The 21,003-nt window shown below is 40.2% G+C and overlaps 1 long non-coding RNA gene across 1 annotated transcript in view; it reads left to right on the top strand.

Annotated features, from left to right (window-relative positions):
* The first annotated feature begins 28 nt into the window (after positions 1-28).
* The window catches only part of LOC131410922 (uncharacterized), a 73,598-nt gene continuing 52,623 nt past the window's right edge, over positions 29-21,003 (top strand). The window contains exons 1-2 of the long non-coding RNA XR_009221435.1: positions 29-187; positions 1,523-1,613. This is a non-coding gene — a long non-coding RNA (uncharacterized LOC131410922). The remainder of the gene's footprint in view (positions 188-1,522; positions 1,614-21,003) is intronic.

Here is a 21,003-nt window from a genome sequence, read left to right as displayed (position 1 = left end):
CCTTCCTCCCGCTTCCGCCGTCGTCGCGCAGCGTTCTCTTCGCTGTGCGGTTCACCTTTGCCGGTTTCTGTCCGTCACTGTCCACCTTCAGGGTGTTCTTGCTTGTTTTACTTCTGAGCTCAGTCTTCCGCCCCTGCCCTTTGTCCCACGGTCACGGGGAACGGTTGCTGTGTTTAGGACCCAGTGGGTACGGTAAAAAGTGTGCAGTCGAATAAGAAGGTGCAGGCTCGGGTGGCTGGTGGGGGAGGGAGCAGAAAACCAGGCAGGGACGGGTCCTTGCTGCAAGGCTGGAATTTTAGGAGCAGAAGGGAACTTGGAGATCAGTTTAACCGCCTCATTTTAAGCATGTTTAAAGTGAGATCCAGAAAGGTGAGGTAGTTTGCTGAAGGTCACCCAGCAACTTGTGAGCAAGCAGGACTTCAACCCACGTCGTCCAACCAGGTCTTGCACTTTTCACCCTATAATACTAGGCGTATAGACAAGTAGTCAAGTTCCTTTGCAGACTTATCTTTCCCTACCCCTCCTCTCTCAGATTACACCCCTTCCCCATTTTGCTTTGCTTGTCTACGCTTGTTTGGGTTTTGGTGTGGTTTTTTTTGTAGACTATTTTTTAGAGCAGTTTTAGGTTAACAGCAAAATTGAGAGGAGAGTACAGAGATTTCCTATATACCCCCTACCCCCACACATGCATAGCCTCCCCCATTACCAATATCCCCCACCAGAGTGGGAAATTTGTTGCAGTGAACCTTCATTAACACATCATATTATCACCCAAAGTCCATAGTTTATCTAGGGTTCATTCTTGGTGGCGTACATTTTATGGATTTGGACGAAAGTATAATGACACGTATCCACTGTTATAGTATCATGCAGAGTAGTTTCACTGCCCTAAAAATCTTCTGTGCTCCACCTACTCATCCTTCCCTCTCCCCTAACCCCTGGCAACCACTGATCTTTTTACTGTCTCCGTAGTCTTGACTTTTCCAGAACGTCGTTTAGTTGGAATCATATAGTAGGTAGTCTTTTCAGATTGGCTTCTTTCACTTAGTAATATGCATTTAACTTTCTTCCATGTCTTTTCATGAGCTATCTAGTCGTGCACTTGTTTTTATGCATCCAAAGAAATATCACAGCAGTGGGAAACCCTGAAACATTATAACCTAGGAAAAAAAAAGAAGATGAGTAAAGTTTTCTTTACCTGTAGTGAAAAGGGCGTGTGCTTAGAAACATACCTGGGCTCGAACTATTTACTAGCTATGTGACCTTTAGGACAATTGGTTAAACTTTCTAGTCATAATTTAATCATGTGAAAGATAAAAGGATGCCTGTTTCACAGAGGATTATATGGGGTCATAAATAAATTGTCCAACTAGTATCTGGCAAATAGTAGATACTCAATAAATATTTTCTCCCCGCCTATTTTCTATTATTAAAGAAAAAAACAACAATAGTTTAAACCGTGATTACTTAATCCTTTCATCAATCCTATGTAATGACTGCTATTTTTATCCCCATTTTACAGATGATAAAACTCAGAGACCACATAGCTAAAGAATGGCCAACCTGGATTTTGAATCTGGGCAATCTTGACACCAGAGCCTTCCAGCCTAAAGGTAATTTTTAGACTTACATTGCAGTGGTGGAATTATAAGGGTCAAAAACAGAAAGAAGAAATAAAGTATTAGCAGCAAAATATATCCGTAGGGCTTTAAAGAATCATTGAATTAACTATTTGTGACAGTAGCAGAAATGTTGAGAAGAGTGTCAGAGAATTTGCATGGCAGATGCCTTAATTTTTCCTGGATTCTTTCTGAATATTTTTAGATTAACCAACACTTCCCAAACATCTGGAAAAAGGAGCATAGATATATTATAGCCAGAGAAAAGAGTTTCAAAGCAGGAGGTTTAAGACATTCTTAAGGAGGCAGAAGCTTCCATTTAATGGACAAATAAGGCCTGGAGTGCCAAAGACACTGATGTAATGCTGGAAAGTGGTGTAAAATAATATTATAAACATGATTTCAACATCAAATAAAACAAATGATGAAACATGTCAGTTAATGGCAGAACCACATCCAACCTCAGGGCTCCCAAAGACTCTGGATCCTGATCAGAAGCTCTGATTCTACCATGATTATCTGACAGAACTTGATGCTTCAATTGGATTTTCCTCAAAGCTATGTTCTTTAACATAGGCAAAAAACATTCTCATAGAAGCAATATTTAAATCAGACCTTTTCTTTTAGAAGGTTTGTCAAGATCTTTAAAAGATTAACCATAGACAGGAAACCAATTAAGAATGTTTAGCAAAGTTGTGGCCAAGAGTTTGGGCAAAGAAAGTTAGCCACTCCCTGCCCCCTCAGTCATTTATTCCCAGAAAGGGGATTAGGTAGGGCTGCTCAGAACAATTTCATTGACATTTATAAAGAGGAACCAGACACTTAGGAACCAAGCCCCACAAAAGCAGAAGCTGGTGCTCAGAGGAGCAGCCCAGCCCTGCCCTTCCCCCACAGGGCAGAACTCAGCCAAACATTTACTTCCTTCCCTAGTAACTCAGCAGTTCTCAGAAAGGAAATGGCAACCAAGCGCTTTCTCATTCACCAAAACTAAAGACAGCCTTGAGAAACAAGATGGTATGGGCAGTGCAGGAAGTCTTCAAACCAGGCCAGTTGGTTTCACCTACCCCCAAATCACTCCTCAAGGGTGGTGGTTAAGAAAAAGAGAAAGGGAATGCCTAGGACAACTATTGCCACCCAGACAATCTCTCCTAATATTACCATTCAGTGAAATAAGCAAAGAGATCCATCACTCTGCCCAGCCAGTTAGGTCCTAATGATTATGTTGCTGATTCTTTACTATACTCACAAGATTACTTCGTGGTCTTCTTCCTTCTAAGACTGTTGTTCTTCAGGCCTTCTTCATTTTCGTAGCCCAAACATAAACTTATTTTGAGATGAGGAGAAGCTCAACACCACTACTCGGTGTAAAGAAGATATTGCTTCGTAAGATCCAGTACAATACAGAAGGGCATCCATTAGAATCCTGTACATAAGGTTCTAGTTATCTGGGTCCTCACTGATAAAAATTTTCCTGTAAATTTTGCCTGCCACCCACTACCCATGGTCACTCCCAGGTCCTGATTTCTGGGATCACAAAGGTCATTTTCACTTTCTTTGCACTATCCTTCTATTTAAAATTTTTGCAACATCAATAAAACAGCTGGCCAAGTACTGTTTGATACTAGACGTCTTGTCTGGTGATGCTAACAATAAAAAAGATTAACAAGAACTACAGTGTTCTCACATTACAGAGGTAATCCACTTTGTAGCATAATTGGCAAGGTCAGGAAAAAAAAGATCTTTTCTTAATCTTCTTAAAAAGGTTTAACCAAAAGACTCATAAGTAATATTTAGTAATATGTGCAGCAATAGTCACACAAATCATCCCTATAATGATAAATGCTAACACACATTGAGCATTTGTTGAGTGCCAGGCATTTTACACTTCTAAGCACTTTATATTTGTTAATATATTGCTTAATAATTCATATATGTGAAGTGAATTTTCTCATTTTATAGTAAGTTATGAAGCTGGGCTTTAAAACCAGCTGTCTGTTTCATGCAGTAACTTTTTCTACAAAACAGGTTATTTGTCCTAAAACGTGCATTTCTTTGGTTATCTAAGTGGACTTTTTTGGAGGTTTGTAGTTCACAGTGATAAGAGCAGTAGCATTTTATCTGATGTCCAATGTCTAATTGTGTGGGTACAGTGAAGTTGGCTTGTGAGGAATAACTTTGTAGATTCCCTTGGGAAGAAAGGCACCCCTAAATGAGTTAATTCCACTCAGCTGCATTATCTTGTTAAGATAGCATGAACAGCTTTGGCTTCAGTGTTTTCATGTTTTTTTCAAGTGCACCATATGTGTAAATAGCTGCTGGAATTTATTGTTTATTCAACTGAACAAACAAAATATTGGCAACTGAACTAAGTCAAAACTAATAAAACAAAATTGTTTCTTTATTGGTAGAAGATTTAGCTAATTCAAGTATATATCATAGTCCTCATACTTAAAGGGATGTTGTAGGAAATGCTACAAATCACACATACAAAGAGAGCATGAGAGGGCTTCTGTAGGATCAAAAGTCCTTTTCATAGTATATGTCTGGATGTTTCAAAAAGAGTTACTCATTGCTGTTTGCTAATGTTTCCCAGTGTCCATTGTCGCTATAGACGAATGTTTGTGTCCCCGCAAAATTCATATGTTAAAATCAAATCCCCAGTGTGATGGTATGTGGAGGTGGGGCCTCTGAGAGGTTATTAGATATGCAGGCAGAGCCGTCATGAATGGGATTAATGCCCTTATAAAAGAGACCCCAGGGAGCTCCCTCACCCCTTTCCTCATGTGAGGACACAGCAAAAAGATGGACATCTGTGAGCCAGGAAGCGGCCCCTCACCAGACACCAAGTCTACCAGCGCCTTAATCTTGGACTTCTCAGCCTCCAGAACTGTGAGAAAATATATATTTCTCAATTTCTGTTATTTATGAGCCGGCTGGTTTATGGTATTCTGTCATAGCAACCCAAACAGAGTAACACATATATAAAACCAAATAAACAAATGACATTTTAAAAAACTAGCTCTCCTGGTTTCACAGTCCTGTTCCTTAACTTGCTCTAGCTGGCCCTACAAGAAGTATGTGACAGTTTCCCCTAACCTCCCATCTGACACATGTTTGAGTGGAGGGCTTGATGACTCTTGATGGAATTTTGATTTATCTTAGTTTCTCTATAATAAAAATAAACACCTTTTCTTATTTCAGAGCATTATAAAGCTCACAGATGTGCTCTCCTTTCACACACTTGCGTGCACACAAATACACCAATAAATCACCAGGAAGAAACAGCAAATACTTCCTACCAACCCTTAAATAAGAGCATTTCCCATCTCAACATAGAGGGTCCCAGTTGGAAGGATGCTGACAGATAAAGTGCTCTCACCCCTTCATTTTGTATATGAAAAAAACAGGCCCAGAGATGTGAACAAGATTACCACCTACAGCCCCTAATGAATTAATGGATCTCAATAATAATCATCATAGGGTGCTAATATCATAAGAGGAACAACCAGTCCAAACCAATTAAATCAGACTCTCTGAAGGTGGGACTCAGGCATCAATATATTTAAAAACCCTTCAGGTAATTATAATGTGCAACCAAGTCTGAGAACCACAGCAGGGTAGAAGAGATTTTTTTTTCAGAATATTTTCTTTGTTTTCCACATATCTATTAATACTCTGGAACAGTATTTCCTTTATATTAACTTAGAAAATCCTGCATTGAAATAAATTTCTAGAAGTGAAATTACTGAGTATGTAGTTAAGACTTCTGGTATGTATTGTCAAATTACATTTTAGGAATTTTGAAGAGATTTACACTCCCACTTGCCTTTTGTATATTCATTAAACATAATTCATTAGTTTAGTCAACAGATCTTTATTGAACAACTGCTATGTGCCAGCACTGGGACTGCATCAGTAAAAAATAATACAGACAAAAATCTCTGACTTTGTAGAGCTTACTTTTTTTTTTTTTTGAGGAAGATTAGCCCTGAGCTAACATCTGTTGCCAAGCCTTCTCTTTTTTGCTGAGGAAGATTGGTCCTAGGCTAACATCTGTGCCCATCTTCCTCCACTTTATATGGGAGGCCACCGCAGCATGGCTTTGATAAGCGGTGCATAGGTTGCCTCCCGGGATCTGAACCTGCGAACCCCGGGCCACGGAAGCGGAGCGCACGAACTTAACCACTAAGCCACCAGGCCGGCCCCTGTAGAGCTTACATTCTAATGTGAGTAGACAGACATTGGCAAAATAAATAAGTAAAAGTATGTAGTATATTCGAGGGTGATGAGTTCTAAGGTGAAAAATGAATCAAGGGAAGGGATAGGGATTTAGCAGGAATGGTGGCAGACACTCATCAGGAAAGGTGATATTTGAGGGAAGATACAAAGGAGGGGAAGGAGCCAGTGAAAAGGCCCAAGCTGCCTGGCTTTTTCCAAGAACGGTAAGAAGGCTGCTGTGACGCAAGCAGAGTGAGCAAGGATAGCGTATACAAGATGAGGATGGGGAGGGGACATATCATCTATGAGGACTTTGGCTTTACTTTGAGACAGGACTCTGTTGGAATGTTTTCAGCGAAGACCCAACATTAGGAGGTTAGTGCATTAATCCACTTGAGATGTGTGGTGGCTTGCACCAGGGTGGTAGCCGTGATGGTGGTAAGATGCGATCAGCATCTGGATCGATTTTGAAGATACAGCCAACAGGTTCACTGTCTGGTTGGAAGTGGGGTATGAGAAAATGAGATGAGTGAAATAGGATTTCCATATTTTTGGTCTGAGCAACCGGAAAAATGGAGTCGTCATTCACTGAAATGGGGAAGACCACAAGTGGAACAGTTTTGGGGATGTGGAAAGACCAGGAGGGTCATTTTAGACATGAAAAACAGTGGGGCAGTGTCTTGACATGAGTACAGCCATGTTTGGCCATTCCGTTGACCTAAGCCACCAGCACACAAAGAAATATAAAAAGCTGCTTTCTGTGTGGTGGGAACTGCCCCTTCTCCCATGGAGAGAGTTGCAAGTTGTAACATTTCAAGGCTCTGTGGGCGTCGTAGCACGGGGCGGACTGGCCATCTGTGCCGGGCTGGGGCGATAACCAGAGAGAACAATGCACGTATATGACTGCTGGGCTGGGACGATAGCCGGGGGCCTCAGTGCAGGTACACCACTGATAACCATTTGTGCGTCGGAATGCTAAATGCTTGCTCTGCAAAACTCTGTAACTGCTTATATAAACTGCTGGAAACGGAGGCCTGATGAGAGTTCCACCTCGGGAAGGGACGCCTTGCCCAGGACATATGATTCCCGCCCAGCCATGTCAATTGAAGGGACTCTCCCGGCAGTGGGCCGTGGATGTTGTGAGTAACCGATCTGATGTGTTCTCTTTTTGGTCAACCTGATGTTTCTCTTTCCGGTTGATTTGTGTCATTTCCCTTCAGTTGATGTGGATGTTTTCCCTTTCCAGTCAAGCTGATGTTTTCCCCTCTTAATATTTGACCTATTCGGATCTGTTTGCGGACTATCACCTTTACTCTCCTCTATATAATAAAATATACCTTCAGTCCATTTGTTTGGAGTGGAGAGTTTCTTTTACGTCTCCGATCGAATCCCCCGAACCTCTCATGACAGTCAGGAAGAACATAGTAAGGAGAGTGGTGGGCTGGATGCCATGTGAATCGAATGTTCTGGGAAGGGGAGTGATTGTTGTGTCAAATGCTGCTGATAGGTCAGGCGAGATAAAACAGGGTTGATCATTGGGTTTAGCATAAATGAAGGTCACTGGTGACCTTGACAAGAGCAGTTGCAATGGAGTTGGTGGGGGTGAAAGCCTGAATGGACTGAGTTCAAGAGAGAATGGAAGTCAAGGAATTGGAAATGGCAAAGCTCCTTCTAGGGGGATTGCTGCAAAGGAGAGTGGGGAAATGGGGCAATAACTTGAGGGGAAAGTCGGACGAAAGAGATTTGTTTTTAAGATGTGAAAAATAATATCATGACTGTTGAAGAGACTGGTTCAGTAGAGAAAGGGAGGAATGGGAATTTCTGGAGACACGTCCTTGTCCTTGAATAGGTGAGAGGGGGTGGGAGTGAGACACCCTGTGAAGGGATTGATGGGAGCATAGAAGGTTCTTCTGGAACAAGATGGGAAATGCTAGTGGGTGGGATGATATGGTGGTATGAGTGTGTGGAAATTCTCTTCTGATTGCTACTATATCCTGAGTGAAATAAGCAAGATCATCAGTTTACAGTGAGGATGGGGAGGAGATGATGGAAGTTTGAAGTGTGGACAGGGTATGAAATAGTGATCGGGGAACCTGGGAGAGTAAGTGAACTAGGGAAATGTATTACAATTTTCGAACAGGACTAAAGTCTCGCTTGAAGGCAGTTGACAGTAAATTTAAAGTTAGTGCACGTGGTTTTGTATTTTTTTACAAAGGTGAAGGTTTAGGCACAGACTAGGCTCAGAATTGGATTTAACCAGTATTTGGAGTTTTGACAAGTGATAGTAACCCTGTTTTTTGCAATGGATGTTGTACAAATCTTTCCCAGTTTGTAATTTGCCTTTTCCTTTTATCTCTTTTTTTTTTTTCTTTTGAACTACAGAAACTTTATATTTTTGTGTGGTCAAATCTATTATCTTTTCCTATGGTTTCTTCCATTGCTTTTTTGCTTGAGGGAGTCCTTCCTCATAAAGAGATGATAGAAACTTTCTTCTATGCCCTCTCCAATTTTCATATGGTTGAATTTTTAACTCTTTAATCTATCTGCATGTATGTTATGATGCAAATTTCTAATAAAATATTTATCAAAAAATTCCTTTTTCGGGGCCAGCCGGGTGGCGCAAGCAGTTAAGAGCGGGCGCTCCACTGCGGCAGCCTGGGGTTCGCCGCTTCGGATCCCAGGCGTGCAACTGATGCACTGCTTGTCAGGCCATGCTGTGGTGGCATCCCATATAAAGTGGAGGAAGATGGACATGGATGTTAGCCCAGGGCCAGTCTTCCTCAGCAAAAAGAGGAGGATTGGCAGATGTTAGCTCAGGGCCGATCTTCCTCACCAAAAAAAAAAAAAAAATTCCTTTTTCCCCACATTAATTATTAAAGAAACAATTCCTTACCCTTAGATTTGTAATTTCTTTAAAATATGTTATATGTTTTTTTTTTATATTTTATGAGCCCTAGTTCCAGGCTGTCACTCCTGGGTCACTGGTTTATCTGTCTATTCTCAGTATTTACCATGCCTTAACTATTGTATATTTATAATTCTTCAACATCTGATAAGGCAAATACGAACCTCCAGCCCCTTTTTTAGAAACATTCTTTAACCGTCCTTGCTTACTTGTTTATCTAGAAAATTTTGTCATGATTCAAAAACAGACCCCTCTCAGAGTTTGTTTGGAATTGAAAGAAGCTTAAACATTAATTTGGGCAATATCAATTTCATTATAATATTCAAGTTCCCCATTCAGGAACCACGCTATGATCCTCTATTCTGGTCTTTTAAATTTTACTGAATTGATTACTCATTCATGTTTTTATACGCTTTAAATTCCCCTGAGATATAGAGTTTTACTTTTATTTTGATTTTGCTAGAGTGATTCCTCAAGTGAATTCACCAGGAAGAAAATCAGAAGGTAACTTTCTGGTACTTTACATATCTAAAAATGTCTAATTTTCTTTCTTACATACATGTATTTTAGGCAGGTATAAGATCTTTAGATTGTAATATTTTTCTCTTAATATTTATTGCTAAGTCCAATGGATAGAATGTTCCTTGAAATACTACTATTAGAAGAAAAAAATGGAAAACAACCTAAATGTCAAAAAAGAAGAGATTTATTAAATAAGTTAGTGTATCATTAGTAGAGAAGTCTATAAACTATTTTTTTAATAAGATAAATATACATGCATGATAAGGAAACAAGGCCATGTGAAAAAAGGAGGCTGCATAACAATATGTATACAGTGATTAGAGTTTTGAAAAATAAAACCCTATATGGATATATATTGTTATATCTACATATCTGGAAGAACATATGTCAGATATTATATGGGTATTAAGGTTAATACGTGTGGAGGAACTTTCACTTTTTATTTTATATACCCTAAATTATTCGAAGTTTTAAAATTATGTCTCATTACTAATTAACAGGTGTACATTTTATACAGCTAAGGTACACATTTACTTCACCTTTATCCACGCCTTTATTTCACTTGACATACTCCCTCCTGTACAAACACTGAGTTAGGTGCCTCTTTTAAGTATTCCCATGATATACGTACTTATTTCAATTATAGAACTGTTCACTTTAATTTATAATTGCCTATTTATTTGCCTGTTTTTTCCAAGTAGACCGAAAAGTCAGGTACTTTCCATATTTCATCATTTTATGTTATACCTTACAAAGTATCAGTTCAATAACTATTGGAAGTGTCTGTGTGATTTGAAAGGGAATGTGTATTATCTAGTTCTCTGGAAAGTAAAAGAGGCAGTGTTCAGAAGGTAGAAAAGGGAAGTCATACAGGCGGCGTGGAAAGTCCTGAGAGTGAACTGTGTCCACTGGTTGAGCAGCCAAACCACCATGGGAATGGTTCTCTTAACTGCAGTCTAAGTAGGTCAAAGGGAACAAGGCGGAGGCTTGTGGGGGAAACTATACAAGAGCAGTAAGAAGGTAACTGGGCTTCACTGGGGGAATTCCACTTTAGGTAGGAGAATATTGTATAAATGTCTTCCTCTGGTGACCTAGTAATTCGTATATCCCATGTGGGTGGGATAATAGGAGTAGCATGGAACTTCTGAAGGGGAAGTAAAAGCACTGTAAAAGCAAGAGAGAGTGGGACTTGTTTATTAGGGTAAAGACTAAGCTGTCCCAAAAAAGAAACACTAAAAAGTATACATCTATATGCAGAGGCTTAAATAACATGGAAGTTCATTTCTTTCTCATGTTACAGTCCCAAGGTGAGTGGTCCAGCTTGGCGGAGAGTCTCTCTCTGACAAAGTCACTCAAGGACCCAGATTCCTCCCATTTATTGCTTCAGTATTCCATAAGATGATATCTTCATCCTCATGGTCACAGTTACCTTGTGGGCACATTCAGTGTTCCAATCTCTGGAAGGGGAAAAGAGAGAAACTCCAAGGCAAGTGGCTTATCTTTTAAGGTAGAGGTGACCCGGAAATTTACATATAACTTCACCTTACGCCTTACTTCAGTTTATATCCCATTAGCCAACACTTAGCCACATAATCACATCTAACTCTGAAAAGAGGATGAAGATGTAGTCTCTGGGTGAGTAGCCATGTACCTCATATAAGCTCTGTTTCTATGGAAGAAGGGAAGTATGGAGAAAAACTAGAAGTTTTTGCTATATAAAGAAATCAAATACTGGCTCATAATCTGACTGATAAAAGTTGCCTTGAAGCTCTAGTGGCCATCAAATTGCTGGTCTAAGACTACTAATGCATGTACAGTGCAAAAACCAAGGATAATGGAGGGAATCTAAAGCTAAATGTATCGAATTTAAGGAATCGTCCTTTATTTTGAGATAATGTGCTTCCTATTGTTTATGTGAAAATATCTTTAATGATGTGGTGATGATGACAGATACCATTTTAAATGTCCTTTTATTTTTTAAGTAAAATAGGATATTGGCAACACTGTGTCAGTATACCCATTCCCCAGTTTGTGTATGTATGTTTATTGAGATTTTACTGATTCTTGAAATCCTTGTATGGGACCAATGCTCTTTATGACAATCAAGCACAGAAGGTCAGCAAAGAGGCCAGTAATTAGTTCTGCTATTATCCCTACTCCTCCTTCAACACTGAAGGTGGCATCTCACCCCCAGGATAGGTTTCCTAAACTCTTCCCACTGGACCCACCATTGTCTCCCTCTCCACAGCCAGTTAGGTCTCTCTCCTCTGGACTCCCATAATATTCTTCACGTGGTTCCACCGTAGCATTTATCATATGCTTTGTATTAAAAGTTAATGTCTCCCTCCTCCTACTTCAACATGAGCACCTCAAGGGTAAGGACCTTGTGCTCGTTGAAGATACTAGTTCTTTTTCAATATGAAAACATCTGTATTAGTTTGCTAGGGCTGCCCCAGCAAAATACTACAGACTGGATAGCTTAAACAATAGAAATTTATTTTCTCACAGTTGCAGAGTCTGGAAATCCAAGATCAAATGTCTCACAGTTGGTGCTGGCTCTGTGCTAGGGTGCTTCTGTTGCCCTCCACATGGGTTCATATCCTCTGGTAAGCTATCCTAGGCGTCAGAGCTTGGTGATCTCAGGGTTCCAAGAGGGTAAGAGTGGAAGCTGCAAGGTCTCTTATGGCTTAGACTCTGGAACTAGCACAGTGTTACTTTTGTCACATTCTGTTGGTCAAAGCCAGTCACAAGGCCAAAGCAGATTCAAGGGGTGGAGAGAGAGCCTCTGCCTCTTGATGGGAGGAGTGGCAACATCACATTGCAGAGAAGCACGTGGACACAAGAAGAGGTGATTCATTACTGTATTGCTGTATATTACATTACTGTAATGCTTTTCCACAGCTGACATTTCCCACAGGATAACATTCTGCATGCCAGCCTTCCGGTCATGCCCACAGCTTCCTTTGAACAAAGTGAATAGTTCATACAGTATCATGCTTTGTACTTTGTAAGTCTGCCACCTGGCTTCAAGAAGTCGGACTGGAGATTAGTGTGTGTATTAGTTAGGATTAGGGCCAACTTCAAGTGAGAGGAAACCCCACTTGGCTGGGTTTAAATAAGGTATAAATTTATTTCTGGCTCTTGTCAAAGTCCAGAGGTAGGTTCTTCAGGATTGGTATTGGCCTCCACATTATCTGACCCCTTCTATCTTCTTGCTCCATTGACTGTACCTTCCATTCTAGGGTTGCTTCATGATCCAAGATGGCTGCCAAATCTCCAAGTATTACAGCCAGTTTCACCCAGCACGAAGGAAAAAAAGGAGGGAAAAACAGAACCCATTCTAATTAAGGATACTACCTAGATGTTGCATACTCAACTTCCACTTATATCCCATTGGCCTGCACTTAGTCACATAGCCACACCTATCAGGGGGATTGGAAAATGTAGTCTTTATTTCTGGTGGCCATGTGCCCAGCCAAAAATCAGGAGTTCTGTTACTACAGAAGAAGGAGAGAGTAGATATTGGTGGACAATCAGCAGTCTCTGCCACAGGGCTCGACCTAAAGGCAGACATCTGTGCACTGTCCATGGGCATATAATGTGGCCTGGTATGAGAAATATGCCCAACAGAGGTACATTATTTATTAATTCACTCCTTCTGCAAACACAGAATTTACTGAGTCCTTTCTATGTGCCCAGCACTGTTCCAGCAACTAAAAATAGAGCAATGAACAAAACAGACAAATTTCCTGCCTTCATTTATTTGCACTCTAATTGGGAAAGATAGGCAATAAACAAATAAACAATATAATGCAAAATAATGATAAGTGCCGTGAATAATTCATCTAAAGGATAGACAGTTAAGGCATGTGGGTGGGAGGGGATAGTTATTTCAGATAGGTGCCATATGAACAGGGACAGGAATGAGGTGAGGAACAGCCGTGCAGATATCCGGGAGAAAAGGCACAGGCAGTGGGCACAGTAAGTACAAAAGCCTTGAAGCAGGAGCATGCTTGGAATGTTTGAGGAACAGCAAGGAATCTGGCATAACTAGAACAGGGGGTGGGGGAGTGATAGGAGATGAGGATGAAGAAAGAGCCAGAGGTCAGGTCATGGTAAGGACCAGGAAGTAGACTCTGAATAAGATATTCTCTCTTTAGGAGTCTGAAAGCAAAGTTGTGTCAGGGGTCCTCAAGATCACCCCCAGGTTCCATGATTTGCTAGGAAGACTCACAGCACTCAGCATATAGTCATACTTATGGCTATGACAGTGACTGGATATAGAGCAAAAGCAGCAAAGGGAAGAGGTGCATGGGCAAAGTCTGGAGGAAACCAGGTGCAAGCTTCCAAGAGTCCTCTCCCAGTAGGGTCACTGAGGAGGCACTTAATTCCTTCAGCTACAGGTTGTGACAATAGGTATGAAATGCTGTCTATCGGGGAGGCTTATTATAGACTCAACGCCCAAGATTTTTACTGAGGACTGATCACATGAGTACCTTCTTCGTGGTGCGTACCAAATTCCTGACGGCCAGAAGGAAAGCAGGTGTTTAGCATAAGCTGTATTATTTGTACAAATAGTTTAGGCAGAGTGAGCCATGCTTATCATTTAGCGAATGGTCAGAACCCTCCTGAAACCTAAGTGCTCAGATGCCAGTTAAGGGCCAACCTTGCAAGCAGGAGTTTCTAAGAATAGCAGTCTTGGGCCTGTTGTTAACTCTTTTCTGCACAAAACCACAGACAGATGCATGAAGTAAAGTGGAATATGAACCAGGAAACTAAACAGAGGCTAAGCAGACTCCATGAGTTAGTAGAAGCAATGAGTAAATAGAATCCATGAGATAAATAAACTGAGAAGTACCCAGAGGGCAGTAATAATGGCAGGAGGAAGAAGCAGAGAAGGCAAATCAACTGAATGGAAGGGTATGTTGTGCAGGAACAACGCATACCCTTCTATGTGACAACATCCCCAGTATTCCTTATGGGACATTACAATTGCTATATGATCCTGGAGAGCAGTGAACAATTCTCTGGTTCTTCATGAGGCCTAATTGTTCCACTAAAATGGTTTCCCATACTTGCCTCCTAATTTCCTCTTATATCCTTTAATAAATTCCAATCACCCAAGATCGGAGGTATGTCTGTGCTCCTTGAAACCTGAAAGCACCTCACTAATAAATACACCTGGGTTTTCAGCCATTCAAAACATAGGCTTTATAGAGAAAATTAGTATGGTGGCCAGGGGATCGCTGACCAACTGGGTCAAGGACCAAGGTTTGTAGTATGGCTTGAAACCTCCCCCCCACCACCATGAAGCCGTGATCCACATCAAACTACTCACAGCTATACTCAGATGCAAAGTGCACTTTTACACTTTTTTAATTTGAACCATGTAGTTCTCTCTGTCTAGAATTCCTCATTTTTTCATGCTCAGAAAATACCTCAGATGCTGTTTGCATTCTCTATGAAGCCTCTCTAACCACTTCTCTCCCCACACTTTTGTCTGGCCCTTCTAGAATGAATCCTTCCCTCTGCACTGCTCTCTCAGTTATTGGTACATATTTCTGTAGTAGCACTTATAAAACATGTTGTTATCAACTATTTATGCATCTGTCTCTGAAATAAATTATGTTCCTGGTACTTAGCATAGTGCTTCACAAATGGTAATTCTTTAATAGATGTGTACTTGGCAAGTGAATGAATGAATGAATGAACCAAGAAACAAATGCAGTGAGTTGCATATTGAAGAGTTCTGATCCCAGGAGTCAAGGCCAAAGCTCCTTGACCAAGACGCCAAATTCTCAGTTCTCATGCTTGAAACAATAGTATCTCTCACCTATTGGGGTACTTTTTATTTTCCAAAATTATATTGCTTTTGCACTACATTATTTCTTTGAATCTTCAAAGAAAATATTTTTAACAGATCTTAAATAGCCATATTAGCATTGATTCTAATAATTTCCCTAGTGAGGAAGCAAATTCTTATTTATTTATTTATTTTTTTTAATTTTTTTTTTGCTGAGGAAAGTTAGCCCTGAGCTAACATCTGTTGCCAGTTCTTCATCTACTTTATATGTGGGTTGCCACCACAGTGTGGCTGACAAGTGGCATAGGTCCGCGCCCGGGTTCTGAACCCGCAAACCTGGGCTGCCGAAGTGGAACGCGCCAAACTTAACCACTACACCACAAGGCTGGCCCCTCTTTTTTCTTGTTTAGTTATGGGAGGACTTAAATATTCTCCAACCAAAAAAGTATGTGCTAAATATACTAAATTTTGTAGTATCCAAGTATGTATGTACAAGTGAGTAAACACAGGATCGCTCTCCTGCTATGCAAGTCCTTGCTATCCCTGGTGCGTCACATATGTATGCGTGTTTTTAATTAAACTCTTCAAAGGGGAATAATTTAAAGTAGTGTTGTTTTCACTACTTATGGCACTGACAGTGAATTTCTTAAGAAATGTTACAATAAAACCAATTCTAAAAAGCCTAGTCATGGTCATAGCAAATATCAAATAGAATCTAAATTTGTTACTCTTTCTGCAAGATCTCTTTTGAGTAGTGGCCCTTTAAAATCTGATAGTATATTTTATAGCTTTCCTTTACTTCCTTGAGAGTTACTAGAATCAAGGCCTTTGGTTAAATGCTTTGATGATGTGCTATAGTGGGCTGTTGTTAACATGCAAGAGGTTGCCAGAACTAAACAAAATGGATTCCCAGAAATTGAGGACAGATTTTCAAAAATAGCATCGTCTGTGATTGAGGCTAATTAGAATGAATTTTGAATTTCTGAGATTAGCCATCTAAGGAGAGGGTTTGCAAATATGTGTGGCTAAGATTGGGGTGTTGCCTAATTCTCATGTGTGTAGAGAGGAGGATATTGTTGTGGGGCTGGAGAAGGAAACTAATATTTTTTGAGCATTTTTTTTGTGTCGGGCACTTAACATAAACTTTCATTTAATCATTATAATACCCCTACACATAAACACACCCTACAAATCACTGCCTTTTTTTATTTCTCTATTTTAAATAAAAAATTAATTTAATCTATTTTTGAGAAGATAACACATTCACATGATTAACAATTCAAAAGATACCGAAGTGTTTCTAGTTTGACATCTCTTTCCCACGTCTGTTCCTTGGTCACGAGTTCCCCATTCCCCTCGACCACCAAAGTTGCCAGTTGTGCATTATTCCATAGATAGTCTGTGCGTTTATAAGCAAATAGGTATATATATATTCTTTCCCCCACCTCTTTTTACAATATTCTGCACCTTGCTTTTTTCCTTTATAATACATCTTAGTGATCTTTCCATAGTGAAACATAGCTCGCTCATTCTTTTATAGGTCTTCATAATATTCCATTGATGGATATACTGTAATTTATTTGATTAATCCCCTGTTGACGCACATTTGAGTTATTTCCAATTTTTCGATTTTACAAACAACGCTGCAATATGTAAGCCGAGACATATGCCATTTCACGCATTTGGAAGGATATCTGTAAAATAAATTACTGCCTTTTGATCTTTCACCAAAATTTCATTTTCACTCGATGAACAATTTTTGCACGGGGCAGGAATACTCACTAAAACACTTTAATCTTTTGTTTGCTTGATATAAAAGACTCATTCATGACATAGACTGAAACTACATCCAAATTATATATTCCAAACACTAATTTACACCAAGACTCTGTTGCCTTGCTAAGAACAATCATTTCTTAGAGCTTCACCTGTATTGCCAGAACTAGCAATTGGGAGACACACAAAAAAGTAATAATACCATTGACTGCCTGCGAAACAAGTTAAGAACAATACCAGGCAGTTTTCTGGCCTTGCTCGTGAGCATAGCAATGTACTCACTGGCTTCAGAAGCCTTTCAATTCAAGTTGACATCTCAGCAAAGTCTCTGGGTCTGTGGCCCTTCTGGGGAAGCTTGTATATGTCCAAAACTTTGTAAACATTTCCTGTCAGAGTTCTTAAAATTGTAATCCCCAGGATATTTCACAGGCTCCCAGTAGCAAGGGTCAGGAAAGCTACATGCGTTGTTTTCTAGTTACCAGTCCAGAGCAGAGGCCATTATACTCTGAGCAAATTCCAAACAGTTAATTTAATGTGGATTATACCACCCCCTGGGCCTTATCAGTGACTGTTCAGTCAATGCCCTCAGGAGCCACGTGATGGGATCCATACCACGTAGCTTCCATACTGCTCCCTCCTGAAAAGTAAAGCCAGATCCCAGACTCTCACGTTTGTCCTGAGAGCTATTAAAATGAAAAGAAATATCCCTCTAAGAGGGAACACTGTAAACTGAACCAGTCTTTACACACCAATTTGGCTGATTTTATCATATTCTTTACAGGGTAACATTTTAATGGAGAGGGGGAGAAAGAGCTCTGTAGATGTGTTGTAGGGTGGCAACAGAGTGCCGCTGAGACAGGGGCACCAGAAGACAAGATTGACAAACAGAAAAGCTTAGTTTGCCTCAGAGTAGTCCCTGGAATATTATCACCACCATCGTTCCCTCCCATTTTAAATCCCCCTCTGAATGTGTGGGAAAACAAAGGCCAGGATGGAGCTTTTGACTCTGCAGTGTTATAACAATTAACTTGATTTAGTGACTCAAGTACAGCATGCCCCAAGATCAGTAACTGTAATCAGTGCATTAGACAGTCTTCCGAAGTTGCTTCTGGGTACTTATGAAGGGTGTTTGGGATTATGCCTGTTTTTTTTTTAAATACAATCAGCTCTAAGAACAGTTTTATGGTGATTTGTTTTTCAAAAGAATTTTCTCAAGAACTGGTCCAGGGTCTTAAAGCATAGACTAAAGGTTATCTCTTACAGAGACATAATTTATCAAGGCCTAAAATCGCTCAGACTGAAGAAGACATATGCGTAGCTGCTGGGAGGGGTCGGGAGGTGGAGTGGAATGCCTGAAAAAGTGGGTTACACAATTAATTACACACAGTTTAGCCAAGAGTTAAGCAAAGGGCAATCTCACTCTATCTCTTTGATCTGTATCCAGTTTGAAACTGTCGCTGGCAGCAACTTGCTTTTTGTTATCTTCTGAGCTCTGCAGGGGACTGGGCTGGGCTATATCATTTATGGCCTCTCCTTGCTGGCTGAGTGCAGTTTGCTGAGTGAATGTCTGGGGCAGAGGGAGAAGAAAATCCTGTGGGTATCCCACTGGATATAAGCCCTAACTGGAAGCGTACAATTAGGCTGCAACTACCATGCCTTCTCCATTATTTCCAGAGAATTACCCAGAAACATTACTGGAAATGAGCTGTCTTGTCCAGGCAGCTCTCATCCTCTCAGGAAGGTTAGAGCCCTGTGAATTTCAAGACCTTTGCAGCTTCTTGGGAAATGCATTATGTGTTTCCAAATCTTTTGCTCAGCCTTAATAAGATTTCCAAGAGATTGCAAAAGTGAAAATAAAACCGAAAGCCATGTGTACTTTGGTATTTATGAATAAGACAGGAAGTGAAAATTGCATGCAAATAAGCTGGACTTCACAATCACATGGACTTTTGGGCACTTAGAAAGAATCCACAGTCCCTATATGGAAGAAATAAATATTGTTAATGGTACAGGCTTACTTTTGTCATATACCTCAATAATTCATGGAATGTTAGGACGAGTAGAGATTTAAAGATCGTCTACTTTATACCTTTATATCGTGAATTTGAGACCAGAGAGATTAAGTTACTTATTGATGGGCGCTCCGTTCATGTGGTAGAAACAACACTAGACTGAAAATGAGAAAACTTGAACCTGAGTCTTAACCCTGCCCCTTTCTGATGGTGGCTTTCAGATAAGCCAGTGAGCCTCAATTTCTATATTGGCAAATTGGAGTAATTTATGCCCCAAAGAGGCTGTGAATGTTGCTCTGTTGGGTAGGAAGACTGAAGTGCCATTAGGAGCTTAGAAATACTTTGGCTTACAGACTCTTACAGAGTCAAACTAGTAAAATTTGTGCATGATAGATGAGAAAGTCACATGAAATTGTAAATTTATGACAAAAGAGTTGTTTTTATTTATTTGTTTGTTTGTTTATTGCTGAGGAGGATTTGCCCTGATCTAACATCTGTTGCCAATCTTTCTTTTTTTTTTTGTTTGAGAAAGATTAGCCCTGAGCTAACATCTATGCCAGTCTTCCTCTATTTTGTGTGGGTTGACACCACAACATGGCTGACAAGTAGTGTGGGTCTACGCCCGGGATCCAAACCCATTAACCCGGGCCGCCGAAGCGGGGCACACTGAACTTATCTATTATGCCATGGGTCCAGCCCCAGGAGTTGTTTTAAAATAAGCCTATTTTTTCCCTGATTTTGTAGAGTACTACATGTCCATTGTATTAAAAAGAATTCAGACAGTAAAGAAGAAAATGAGGATTACTCATAATTCCTAGTGAATGTATTTCCAAATATGTTCTGGAAGAATTCCTCCGATCCATGTATATGAGATCATGCCTTATCTGCTTTTGACACTTAACAGGATATTGGTGTAATTTTTCCATGTATTTGAGATCACTCAGAATTCCAAGCAAAATCAGTTGGGTAGAGTATCTGGGAAGCCAGTCTGATCTGAAATGTGATGGTAATTTGATAATCCAGGGAAGGACTGACTGAATAAAATAAGAAGGATTGGCAAGAAGCAAAGCAAAAGGAATCCCCCAAATGCCAGAATATAGACCAGGCATGGTGCTAAGGCTTTGCAGGCTTTATTTAATTTACTCCTCACAACTACCCTCACCATAGGTACCATTACTATTCTCATTTTTCTTAAGAAGAAACTGATGGTCAAAGAAATTAAATAACTTACTCACCATCATGCAATTAGTAAGTGTTAGGAATTGGATCTATAACCAAGCAGTATACTTCCAGAGCCTGATTTTTTTAATTTATATTTTATTTTTACTGAAGTTACTGTACATAATTTAAAGAATCAAACAGTTCTTCAAGGTTTGTTTGAAAATAACAGTCCCTAGCCTCTACCTCCCTACCCCATTTCTCACAACCTGAAGGCAACTGTTTTCATTCCCTCCACCTGCAAAAGCTGATTAGTAACGTATTTACCTCCATATTGCTATGTGTTTGAATTGTTACTTTGTGGGTTTCCTGTTTTAGGCGTTGTCTATGGTCATCTCATTCTAGAAGGTGAGGACTTAGCCCTCTGTGTTCCTCATTCCTCACTCCCTTCATTCCTCACTCCCTCCTCCCATTTTCTCAATATAGTCTGCTGTGGTCTGAATGATTTTGTCCCCCCAAAATTCATATGTTGAAATCTAATCCCCAAAGTGGTGATATTTGGAGGTGGGGCCTTTAGGAGGTGATTAGGTCATGAGGATGGAGCCCTCATGAATGGGGTTAGTGCCCTTATAAAATAAGACCCCAGAGAGGTCCCTTGCCCCTTCCACCATGTGAGGTTACAGCCAGAAGGCATTGTCTATGAACCAGGAAGTGGGCTCTCACCAAACACCAAATCTGCCAGTGCCTTGATCTTGGGCTTCCCAGCATCCAGAACGGTGAGAAATAAATTTCTGTTGTTTATGAGCTACCCAATCTGTGGTGTTTTGTTATAGCAGCCTGAACAAAGACAGTCAATACTGTGATTTTCACTATATCTAATATTCAGTGTTCACATTATTATAAGCCGGCAAATGCTATTCACAGGTAATGCCTATAGACCACCACGACTACTTCTCCTTCCCTACACAACCTCCTATTTTCCCTGGAATT

The sequence above is a fragment of the Diceros bicornis genome, chromosome 10 (assembly GCF_020826845.1).
Source record: "Diceros bicornis minor isolate mBicDic1 chromosome 10, mDicBic1.mat.cur, whole genome shotgun sequence".
In the NCBI taxonomy this organism is placed as follows: Eukaryota; Metazoa; Chordata; class Mammalia; order Perissodactyla; family Rhinocerotidae; genus Diceros; species Diceros bicornis.
This window is presented reverse-complemented; position numbering and strand designations above follow the sequence as displayed.